Source organism: Adiantum capillus-veneris, chromosome 5, assembly GCF_014529385.1.
Source record: "Adiantum capillus-veneris isolate H3 chromosome 5, ASM1452938v2, whole genome shotgun sequence".
Classification (NCBI taxonomy): Eukaryota; Viridiplantae; Streptophyta; class Polypodiopsida; order Polypodiales; family Pteridaceae; genus Adiantum; species Adiantum capillus-veneris.
The window spans coordinates 52,840,002-52,853,322 of NC_140935.1; positions in this window are offsets into that span (position 1 = coordinate 52,840,002).

The window sequence follows — 13,321 nt, forward strand, 5'->3', positions numbered from 1 at the left end:
GCTAAACAATTAAAGTTGCCCAACTATTGGCTCATATATATCATTTTTCATGAGAGCCTATTCGAGCCTTATTAAGGAGAGCCACCAATAGAGGCTATAAATGTAGACCCATTAGAGATCGAGGATGAAGCAAATGAGCTCCAACCCAAGTTCATCCTTCGACAGGAACACAAGGTATTAGGAAATGGTAAGATTACTGATAGTATCTTATTTAAGTTAAGAATTATCCTTTCAAAGATGCTAAATGCATGCAAAGAACATAGCTTAAGGATAATATGAACCTTGTTAATGATGCTTACAATGACACAAAAGAGTAAGCAAAGGTAAAAGAAATGCATTTTAAATGATCCATGTTTTTGTCTTATAAGACTCTCTTTTTATGTTTCGTGCACAAATTTGGAGAAGTATGCATACTTAGGATCATGTTTGTGGTGACTACGTCTCCCAAACACCAAGTAGAACTTGTCACTCTACTTTGGAAGTATGATATGGACTAAAAAGAGCAGACATGCTTGCGGTAGACAATGGCTCTCAAGCACCAAGTGGATTAGTCATCCACTCTGGAATGATGTCGTAGGGTAAAAATGGATCCTCTACCCGCTAAAACCAATGGACTAATGGGTGAGACTTTACCATATGTACCTCATAGTCGAGGACGACTATGATTTCAAGAGAGAGGTAATGTCATAAAAACTAATATCTAACCAACCCAAACGATTTTCTCATATTAAACTGATCACTTAACGTGGGAGAATAAACGGGAACAAGGGTTAAGATATAGACATGTGCTTTTAGATCTATCTCAACACGGGGCCATTGGTAAAGGAGCCCAAATGAGAGATGGTCGATCAAAGAGCAAGGCTAACCAATGGAGCATAAGAACTTAGGGTTAGCTTCATTGAAGACCTCCAATAATGTGTGTAAAATTCCTTCGACCTTAGGTAAGCTAGGGCTGAGCTTGAAGTGCGGGAACCCGACCCAGCTTGAGGTGCTTGTCTTGCTTGTCATGCTTGATGACTAAGGTGCTTGAGGTGCTTGATGATTGAGGTGCTTGAGATGCTTGAGGTGCTTGACATGCTTGAGATGTTAGGGTTGCACTTGAGGTGAGAACCCAACCCAAGCTTAAAGTGCTTAAGGACCAAGCTTGTTGTGGGAACTAGGCCTATGCATGAGGGGTTGAGGTTTCAAAAAGTCAAAGATTCAATCCATACAAGGAGGGGGCGAGCCCTACATGAGGGGGGATGAGAGAGAACACCCAAACGCTCACACAAGGCATGCATGGTACAAAGAAAGCAAAAGAGACACTTGTCAAGTTCCTCCTCGTGGTGTGCCTAAAGCCTATTGGTTGGCCACCCAAGGGGTCCAATGATAATTTAGGGGATTTAATTAATTGATTTTTCATTTATCAAGTCCTCTCTCTCAAAGGGGAAAGGGGGACACTTGTCTCAAGGCTACCCTTGCTGCTTGTAATGCTTCCTGCTTATGATTGGCTAGGCCTGGAGGGGTCCAATGAGCTTCAAGCATGAGCTACAAGGGGGGGTCGACCCAAGCAAGCTAGGGGGTTGTTTAGGAGGTATACTCACCCGCACACACTCACAAACACTCTCATTGTGTGCTAGGCAAGGTGCAAGAGCTCCATTTGCTTCTCCAACCTCCTTGAGAAGTAGAGTGCCTACACCAACACTCTTGGCTATGGAATGCGAATCCAACCAAGAGCTATGCTTCAATGCTTAAGCTTTCCATCTTCTCCATCTTCATTACTATGCTATTATGTATGCTAAGCAAGAAGAGTGATGATAAGTGAGGAATTATTTCTTTCTCCTATGGAATACTTCTTCTTCCTCTTCCCTACCCTCATTCCCTGCTAGCTCTCTCCACCTTCGAAGGTGTTTGAGGTCTTGGGACTGAGGCTTGGGATAGTTAATGCTTTCCACAAAGTGCATGTTATGATTATTGCAAGAAGGCTAATGGTTTATTGCAAGTAGATTAGTTACTTAATGCAAGTAGATTAATTGTATTGCAAGGTGGATTAATTGTTGCTTTAGGCACAAGTTGATGCATAAAAGTATACATCCTCATGCACTCAAATGATTTAGGGAACACAAAGACTAATGATGTTCACGAGTTCTTGATTGTTTTCAAGCTAAGATTGATTGCTGATATTATGCAAAAGCTTGGTGTATGAAGCTTCCATCTCCATACTTCCAAAGAGGTATCAAGGAACACCAATATTGTATTGTATCAAGTCTCTCTTAATGAGAGGATCTATAATACAAATGCCTTTTGGAGGGGGGACCGGCTCCACATATATCTGGTCCTCAACTGTTGTCATATTCTCTAAAATCTCTCTCTCTCTCTCTCTCTCTCTCTCTCGCAAAGGTATTGCTCATGCCTAGTTAATTAAGTGTTATGATTAAGTTGCTACTACCAATTAAGTTCACCATCTATGATCTCAAAGTTGCTCACTCTAATTCTCTTAATTCCGCTATTCTCTAAGTTCATAGGCCATTTCCATTACATTGGTATCAGAGCAATTGGTTTCTCTTTTCTTGCTTAAGAAGAGAGGTCCTTAAGTAGCCTATAAATGGTTGATGTTGTTAATTTTAGAGAGTAGAGGAGTAGGTCTAACATAGCAGAGTTGCCGAGGACTACCCTAGCTCCTTTTGGACTTCTTATGGCTCAATAAAGGTAACGCCGTAGGCAAGTCTAAAAAGACTCCATTATTAAGTCCAAAGCTCCCGAGGTGTGCACCATTGCTAAGTGTACATGGACTACAAAGAGAGAAAAATACTTTTGAAAAGTTCAAAGAGAAACTTATCTCTCAACTTATGCTTACACTACGGGATCTCTCAAAGCTATTTGAGGCCCAATGTAATGCCTGGATGCATGCCTTCAAGCAAAAATTTTCTTCAAGAAGGGAATACCATAGAATACTAGATTCAAAGACTCAAATCCAATGAGCGAAAACTAGACATATAAAAAAGGAACTACGAGCTGTTTTACATGTCGTTGACACATGGAAGTACTTTTTGCGGACTCCATCCATGATACAAACCAAGCTCTTCGACAATCAAATGAGGTGGGCAAATTGCTTTTTGCAATTTAAATTTTACATTGCTCACATTGCTGGCAAGCACAAACATGTAGCCGATGCACTTTCTCGATGGCCAAGGGTAGATAGGATATCAATAGCAACTTACAATGAACTATGTTTTATGATAGTTAAATATGCTTCTAACCCAGGCTTTAGGGATATAATAATAGCCTTTACAAATGGAAGAAAAAGAACCACTCACGTTAGAGGATGGTTATCTTCCATACCTCAATAGGCTATATCTTCCTCACTTCCCATGCTCCTCCCATATGCAGGGCAAAGAGAAATTCGAATTTATTGTTTTAGGAATAAAAGCATACTTGTATTGGCTTACCAAGAAACAATAACATACAAGAGTATGTTTCAAAATGTATGGTATACCAAAAGATGAAGTATGATAGAAGGACCATGATGGCTTGCCAACATCTAATTTTGTCGGATAGAAATCCTACCATGACCACTAATTTTTGATAGAGTCTCTATCAGAACTAGAGTAACCCTCTTATGTTGGCCTACTATTCCCACGGATGGCCAAAAGGAAAATCACAAAACTAATGATCCTTGATCTACTAAAAGCTTGTGATTCGAGGTAGATCAATGCTCATAATGGGAGAAGTACTTACCCTAACAACATTATGTCTCTAATAACATGAACATACTTCTAAGGCGGGAAAGTACCTTTCGAGGCTAAAGACGGAAGATCCAAACGTCCCTGGTAGCTTAGCGTACCTGGGAAGATCTTCATTGAAAAGGAGTATAGCGGAGATCAAAACGAATATTTTTAGAAGATTAAACAGGCTATATCCATCTATTAGCTAGGCAAAAGAGGCTCCTACCATTAGGCATAAAAGAGCCTTATCCTTTAAAGAAAAAGAAATCTTTCTTTGGGTCTTACTAAACAATTAAAGTTGCCCAACTATTGGCTCATATATATCATTTTTCATGAGAGCCTATTCGTGCCTTATTAAGGAGAGCCACCAATAGAGGCTATAAATGTAGACCCATTAGAGATCAAGGATGAAGCAAACGAGCTCCAACCCAAGTTCATCCTTCGACACGAACACAAGGTATTAGGAAATGGTAAGATTACTGATAGTATCTTATTTAAGTTAAGAATTATCCTTTCAAAGATGCTAAATGCATGCAAATAACATAGCTTAAGGATAATATGAACCTTGTTAATGATGCTTACAATGACACAAAAGAGTAAGAAAACGTAAAAGAAATGCATTTTAAATGATCCATGTTTTTGTCTTATAAGACTCTCTTTTTATGTTTCGTGCACAAATTTTAAGAAGTATGCATACTTAGGATCATGTTTGTGGTAACTACGTCTCCCAAACACCAAGTAGAACTTGTCACTCTACTTTGGAAGTATGATATGGACTAAAAAGAGCAGACATGCTTGCGGCAGACAATGGCTCTCAAGCACCAAGTGGATTAGTCATCCACTCTGGAATGATGTCGTAGGGTAAAAATGGATCCTCTACCCGCTAAGACCAATGGACTAATGGGTGAGACTTTACCATATCTACCTTATAGTCGAGGATGACTATGATTTCAAGAGAGAGGTAATGTCATAAAAACTAATATCTAATCAACCCAAACAATTTTCTCATATTAAACTGATCACTTAACGTGGGAGAATAAACGGGAACAAGGGTTAAGATATAGACATGTGCTTTTAGATCTATCTCAACACGGGGCCATTGGTAAAGGAGCCCAAATGAGAGATGGTCGATCAAAGAGCAAGGCTAACCAATGGAGCATAAGACCTTAGGGTTAGCTTCATTGAAGACCTCCAATAATGTGTGTAAAAGTCCTTTGACCTTAGGTAATCTAGGGCTGAGCTTGAGGCGCGGGAACCCGACCCAGCTTGAGGTGCTTGTCCTGCTTGTGATGCTTGATGACTAAGGTGCTTGAGGTGCTTGAGATGCTTGAGGTGCTTGACATGCTTGAGATGTTAGGGTTGCACTTGAGGTGAGAACCCAACCCAAGCTTAAAGTGCTTAAGGGCCAAGCTTGTGGTGGGAACTGGGCCTAGGCATGAGGGATTGAGGTGTCAAAAAGTCAAAGATTCAATCCCTACAAGGAGGGGGCGAGCCCTACATGAGGGGGGATGAGAGAGAACACCCAAACACTCACACAAGGCATGCATGGTACAAAGAAAGCAAAAGAGAAACTTGTCAAGTTCGTCCTCATGTTGCCCTCATGGTGTGCCCTAAGCCTATTGGTTGGCCACCCAAGGGGTCCAATGATAATTTAGGGGATTTAATTTATTGATTTTGCATTTATCAAGTCCTCTCTCTCAAAGGGGAAAGGGGGACACTTGTCTCAAGGCTACCCTTGCTGCTTGTAATGCCTCCTACTTATGATTGGCTAGGCCTTTTGGCTAGGCCTGGAGGGGTCCAATGAGCTTCAAGCATGAGCTACAAGGGGGGGGTCGACCCAAGCAAGCTAGGGGGTTGTTTATGGGGTATACTCACCCAGACACACTCACAAACACTCTCATTGTGTGCTAGGCAAGGTGCAAGAGCTTCATCTGCTTCTCCAAGCTCCTTGAGAAGTTGAGAGCGTACACCAACACTCTTGGCTATGGAATGCAAATCCAACCAAGAGCTATCCTTCAATGCTTAAGCTTTCCATCTTCTCCATCTTCATTACTATGCTATTATGTATGCTAAGCAAGAAGAGTGATGATAAGTGAGGAATTATTTCTTTCTCCTATGGAATACTTCTTCTTCCTCTTCCCTACCCTCATTCCCTGCTAGCTCTCTCCACCTTTGAAGGTGTTTGAGGTCTTGGGACTGAGGCTTGGGATAGTTAATGCTTTCCACAAAGTGCATGTTATGCTTATTTCAAGAAGGCTAATGGTTTATTGCAAGTAGATTAGTTACTTAATGCAAGTAGATTAATTGTATTGCAAGGTGGATTAATTGTTGCTTTAGGCACAAGTTGATGCATAAAAGTATACATCCTCATGCACTCAAATGATTTAGGGAACACAAAGACTAATGATTTTCACGAGTTCTTGATTGTTTTCAAGCTAAGATTGATTGTTGATATTATGCAAAAGCTTGGTGTATGAAGCTTCCATCTCCATACTGCCAAAGAGGTCTCAAGGAACACAAAGATTGTATTGTATCAAGTCTCTCTTAATGAGAGAATCTATAATACAAATGCCTTTTGGAGGGGGGACCGGCTCCACATATATCCGGTCCTCAACTGTTGTCATATTCTCTAAAATCTCTCTCTATCTCTCTCTCTCTCTCTCTCTCTCTCTTGCAAAGGTATTGCTCATGCGTAGTTAATTAAGTGTTATGATTAAGTTGCTACTACCATTTAAGTTCACCATCTATGCTCTGAAAGTTTCTCACTCTAATTCTCTTAATTCCGCTATTCTCTAAGTTCATAGGCCATTTCCATTACAACTTTTGTGTACACTCACAAAGCATCCAATTTTCCCTAAGGTTTGACCATTGGACACAATCTTTGAATTTTGAAACCTTAGCGTTTTGGAAGTCTTAATGGGATGAACCTTAGGGTCTTTAAAGCCCATTGTCGCACATTGCTGTTTTTCAGATGCCCCCCCCCCTTTGGATCCCTATTGTCCCTCCTTTGGATCCCTACTGTGGCCGGTTTGCCAGCTTAACCAATATTCTAGCTTTTTCTCCCCTGGTACTTGCCCATATTAAATGATCAGTTTAACATGAGAAAATCATTTAGGAGAAGTAGATATTAGCTATTATGACATTACCTCTCTCTTGAAATCATAGTCGTCCTCGACTATAGGGTAGAGAAGATAAAGCCTATTCATTAGTCTTTTTTCTAGCGGGTAGAGTATTCCTATCTTACCCTACGACATCGTTCAAGAATGGATGACTAATCCATTTGGCGCTTGAGAGCCTAAGGCTGCCGCAAGCATGTCTGTGTTGGGGTATAAAGCCCAATGTGGTCGCTCATGGAGGTATGTACACATATTCTTTTGTAAAAACCTAATAAGAACTCACTATGCTCTACACATTATAGTAGAGCGAGTTCACCATATCGTCATGCTCTTCTTCTCGCACTCTCTCTCGCGTCGCACTTCCACTCGTACTCCTTCAACTGGTATCAGAGCTCAGATCGAGGCTCGGGGCAGCACTGTAGGAGGCTAGAGTCACCAACTCAGATTGGAGTGAAATTCGACAGGCAAAGACACGGCCCCAAATCTCGTGGGAGAGCCCGAAGGACTTGGTGTTGTCAGAATTTCATTCTGAGGTCATCTCGCCCCCCGTTCGGCTTCGACAAAGTTCTGCGCAGGCCATTTTCGACTACGTGGTCTCGACGGGTGCATATCCGACTCTGCAAATTTGGGGTTTTCGACCTACGACTGCAGGTGCTGAGGATATCAAAACTCCCACAGTGTTGATTTGTGGCTATCTACACATCGAAGGACGGCTCACAGTTCTTGGAGGTGTGTCACATACGACACCGGCATATCTACACACAGACTGTAGGCGACATCCACTAGTTCATCAAGTAGCTTGTGTTTGCTGCTTGATATTCCAGATTTCATCCTGAAATTGCAGATACTTCCACATGGGATGTATTGTCAGAGATGATGTATGTCTGTTGAGGGTTTGCTGGCTGTGAGTCACGCAACAAACAACTGCCGTAGCGATTACAACATACAGTGGGAAATTTGTGGATGTATGACTTTGTGGGAAGTCTATGTACTGTCAGATTTACTGCAGCCTTTGCTGAGGGTCGAGTGAGGTTTTATTGAGCTGGGGGATTCTCGAATGTTGAGATCCTTTCGGTGATACAGGTCTTGGAGCGATCCCTCGAGAACCCTTAGATAGGCAGCTAGGATGTATGGACTGTGAGTTAGACAGTTGGGATTGCATCTTTGCTTTACTGCCGTTGAGGCATTGTCGTAGTCTATGCTTATAGGACAGTGACAGGATAGTGAGAGACAGTACAGGTGCAGGACAGGTTTACCCGCAGCTTACAGTGTCAGAGAGACAGTACACTAGAGCCATTTTACAAAGGAGACTCTGCCAAAATTTTTGCAGAATCTGAAGCTTTCTTGGTTCATTTGATAGGTTGATATTGGTTCAGAGGTCAGTTTACAGGGGAAACTCTGTCGAATTTTTCCCAGGAAAGTAAACTACTGTGAATCGTAGCTATGGCTGGATCACAGGACACTGCTCTTTACAATATCAAGAAGCTGGATGGAACCAATTTCCCATTGTGGAAGCAACAGATTTGGCATGTGTTGGTACAAAAGAAGCAGATAAAACCTATAAAGCTCAAGGGGATAAAACCAGAAGATATGGACGAAGATGAATGGAGCGAAATGGATGAATTGGCACTTTCTACCATTATGCTGACTTTGGCAGAAAGCGTTTACTTCAATGTAGCAGACGAGATGTCGGCTTATCAAGAATGGTTAAAGATGAGTGATCTTTATGAGAAGCAGAGTGCAGCTTCACAGGTATACTGGCTTAAGAAGCTTGTTGACTTGAAGATGAAAGAAGGGACACCTATGTCCAATCATCTGAATGAATTCAACACAATCTATAGTCAGTTGTCAGCTCAAGGTGTCAAGTTTGATGAACCTGTTAGAGCTATGTTCCTGTTGATCACATTGCCGGAAAGTTGGGACACTTTTCGCACAGCTTTGAGTAATTCTGCACCTCCAGATGGTTTGAACATAGCAGGTGTAGAAGGAAGTCTGCTTACTGAAGAAACCAATAGAAAGACAATGGACAAAGGCAAAGGAACAGCCTTAGTTGTCAGGGGAAGGACCAAAGAAAAGTACAAAGGTGGAAAGAGGAATCAGTCTCGTAGCAAGTCCCGCAGTGCTAAAGGCAAGAGTGACATAGAATGCTACCATTGTGGCAAGAAGGGTCACATGAAAAGAGACTGCAGAGAATGGAAAGCAGAAAAAGGCAAAGAGAAAGCTGAAGACCATGGTGAGAAGAACAAGTCCTCAGTGAAGATTCAAGAAATAAATGTGACAAACACTGTTGCAGAGGATGACAATTTAGTGTCAGGAGATATCTACTTCTTGAAGAATACAATGGACTCAGCTCTTCTTACAGCATCTGATGGAAATGCACTGAGTGACTGGATTATAGACTCAGGGGCATCACTTCATGTGTCTCCAAACAAGGAGTGGTTTACCTCTTATGTGACCACTAAAGATCATGTGTGGCTAGGCAATGGGCAAACATGTGAGATCTTAGGTGTTGGAGATGTTCAATTGAAGTTTCAGAATGGCTCTTCTTTCACGCTGAAGAATGTGAGAAATGTTCCCGCAATTACAAAGATCTTGATCAGCATAGGTTTACTTGATGATGCTGGCTACGTCACCACTTTTGGACAGAACATGTGGAAGATATCCAAGGGTTCTATGACAGTAGCACATGGAGTAAAGTCTGGAGGACTTTACATGATTTATGTATCAAATGTCTCTAAAAATGTAATCAATGTAACCGAGCAGCCGAACGTTTCTTTGTGGCATAGCCGGTTAGGACATATGTCCAAGAAGGGAATGGAAATATTGTCTCATTCTGGTTATTTGCCTGGCTTTTTATTTAATGATTTTGAATTCTGTGAACATTGTCTGTATGGTAAGCAAACACAGCAGCCACATAAGCATAGAAGCAGTAGAAGAGATACACAGTTGGCACTTGTTCATAGTGATTTGTGTGGACCTATGTCTAACCTATCTTTAGGGGGAGCCTCTTACTTTATGAAATTTATAGATGATTACTCGAGGAAGGTATGGGTTTACTTTCTCAAGCACAAGGATGAAGCGTTAAGTGTTTTCAAAACGTTTGTGACACTTGTGGAGAATCAGAGTGGCAAGAAGCTTAAATGCTTACGCACTGACAATGGTGGAGAGTATGTTTCAAAGGCCTTTCAGGACTTTTGTGAGTCAAAAGGTATAAAACGTGAACTTACTGCTCCTTACAATCCTCCTCAAAATGGTGTTGCTGAGAGGATGAATAGGACCATACAAGAGAAGGTCAGAAGTATGTTGTCTAATGCACAGCTGCCAAATGGGTTTTGGGTTGAAGCTGTATCAACAGTTGTTCATCTTGTAAATAGATCTCCTAGCAAGGTTTTGCAGAAGGATTTAGTGCCAGAGATGGTATGGTCAGGCAAAATTCCCTCATACAAGCATCTCAGAGTCTTTGGCTGTGAGGCATATACTCACATTCCAAAGGAATTTAGGAACAAACTTGAGCCAAAGAGTAGAAAGTGCATCTTTCTAGGCTATGGTAATTCTGGTGAGATGGGGTACAGACTTTGGGATCCCGAATCCAGAAAGGTTGTCCGCAGCAATGATGTTCACTTTAATGAATCCAAATATCATTCTAAACCAGAGAGGGTTGAGGAGATTAGAAGAGTTGTCTTCCAAGAAGATGGACCTGTATGTGCAAGACAAAATGTCAGGGCTCAAGAGGAGCAAGGACAGGATAGAGTGGAACCACAGGTTGTGGCTGAGCCTGAGCCACCTATTGTGCGTAGATCTGGACGTGTCACACGACCTCGTAATAGGTTTGTTCCATCTATGAATTATGTCATGTTGACTGATTGCAATGAGCCTTCATGTTACAAGGAAGCAGTGCAAATGAAGGACTCCGGGAATTGGCAATTGGCCATGCAGTCAGAGATGACAACTCTGCATAAAAACCAGACATGGAAGCTAGTTAAATTACCACGGGGCAAAAAGGCTCTACCCTGTAAATAGGTTTACAGGTATAAGATCACCGCTCATGATAGTCAGCCAAAGTACAAAGCAAGGCTTGTTGCCAAGGGCTTTAAGCAAGAACAAGGCATTGAATTTGATGAAGTCTTCTCTCCGGTGGTCAAGATGACTACATTGAGATGCTTTCTTGCATTGGTTGCCATATTAGATTTGGTGTTGCACCAAATGGATGTCAAGACAGCGTTCTTGCATGGGGATTTAGATGTGGAAATTTACATGCAGCAGCCAGAAGGGTTTGTTGAGAAAGGCAAGGAAGATTGGGTATGCCAGTTGTTAAAGAGTCTTTATGGCTTAAAACAATCACCGAGGGCATGGTACCATAAATTCCACAAGTTTATGCTTTATCAAGGCTACAAACGTAGTGATTTAGATCACTGTCTATATACAAAGAAGGCTAAGGATGGCAGTTGGCTGATCCTTATTTTGTATGTGGATGACATGTTGATTGCTGGCAAGCACTTGGAAGAAATTTCAGCTTTGAAGTCAAAGATGGCAAAATCGTTTGACATGAAAGACATGGGTGAGGCAAGTCATATACTTGGTATGCGCATTGAGAGAGATGATCAAAGAAGTTGATTTGGTTATCTCAAACAGAGTATATTGACAAGGTTTTGCAACGTTTCAATATGGAGAAGGGAAAGGCACTGAGTGTTCCATTGCCACCATATGTGAAACTTAGCAAACAAGATTGTCCCGTGTCTGAGGAAGAAAAGGCTGAAATGGATAAGATTCCATATGCGTCTGCAGTGGGTAGTTTGATGTATGCAATGATTGCTACTCGCCCAGACATTGCATTTGCAGTGGGAGTAGTAAGTCGATACATGTCAAACCCAGGCAAGAAACATTGGGAGGCAGTGAAAGGAATATTGAGATACCTGAAAGCTACAAAGAGTATGCGTATATGCTATGGGAGTCAGGAGCTAAGTGTAAAGGGTTTTACAGACTCAAATTATGCAGGTGACTTAGACAACCGAAGGTCTACGCAGGGTATGTCTTTACATTGGCTGGTGGAGCAGTATCATGGCGTTCTAGATTACAAGATTGTGTTACTCAGTCTACTACAGAGGCTGAATATGTTGCAGCATCAGAGGCATGCAAAGAATCAATTTGGCTTAATCGACTAGTAACAAATTTGGGAATCAAAGAAGAGATGCCTGTGTTATATTGTGATAGTCAAAGTGCTATACAATTGGCTCGCAATCCAGTTTATCACTCAAAGACAAAGCATGTGGATGTGAAGTATCATTTCATCAGGGAAATGCTCGAGGATAAGCAACTTCAGCTTGTCAAAGTTCACACCACAGAAAATCCTGCTGATCTACTTACAAAAGGACTTCCCTCAGAGAGCTTTGCGCATTTTCGCAAGCAGTTAGGTGTAGGGTAGTACATCACTTCTCTACATCTCTTGTATATTAGCTTGTATAGTAGCTTCTCTCACACTTAAAGTACCACATTGGACTTTAAGTGGGAGGTTGTTGGGGTATAAAGCCCAATGTGGTCGCCCAGGTAAGTGGGCGGGCCGCCAGGTATGTACACATATTCTTTTGTAAAAACCTAATAAGAACTCACTATGCTCTACACATTACAGTAGAGCGAGGTCACCATATCGTCGTGCTCTTCTTCTCGCACTCTCTCTCGCGTCGCACTTCCGCTCGTACTCCTTTAGTCTGCACATTAGTCCTATCAATCTCCCATAGTAGAGTGACAAGCTCTACTTGGTGTTTGGAAGACATCGTCTCCAACACAAACTTGATTCTAAGCATGCATACTACTTAACATTTGTGCATAAATAAAAAAAAAAGAGTCTTATAAGACAAAAACTTTGTTCATTTTAGACATTTGTACATTTGCTTACTCTAGGGAAGCATTGTAAGCATTGACAATGTTTAGGTTATCCTTTAATTGTATTCCTTGCATCCATCTAGCATCTTCAAAAGGATAATTCTTAAACTTAATAAGATACCATCAGATAATCTTACCGCCTCTTAATACCTTGTGTTCATGTCACAGAATGGACTCGGGCTGCAACACTTTTTCTTGGTCCTTGATCTCTGGTGGGTCTTCAATAGTTGGTTCTTGAGGTGGCTCTTCTTTGTAAAGGCTTTAGTAGGCTCACATGGAAAGCATTGTGTATGAGAGAATGGCTGGGCAACTTGAGTTGATAGGCCATCTCATTGATTGGTCAAAGAATCTAGAAGGGACCATAGTACCTTTTTGCTAACTTAGGATAGTACTTTTGGTGTCCCGTAGAATTCTTTCCCGTGGTGTGCCTTAATCGAGCCTTGGGAAATTTAAGTAAGACCCAATCATTTTCTTTAAAATGTTGGGCTCTTCTGTGCTTATCGAAAACAACCTTTTTCCTTTGCTGTGAGATAGAGATAGCATCCTTAATCTTTTGGAAAGATTCTTGTAGGTCTCGGCTATACTCATCTGTAGAGCGAAGATCTTCCCATGTACCTTAAG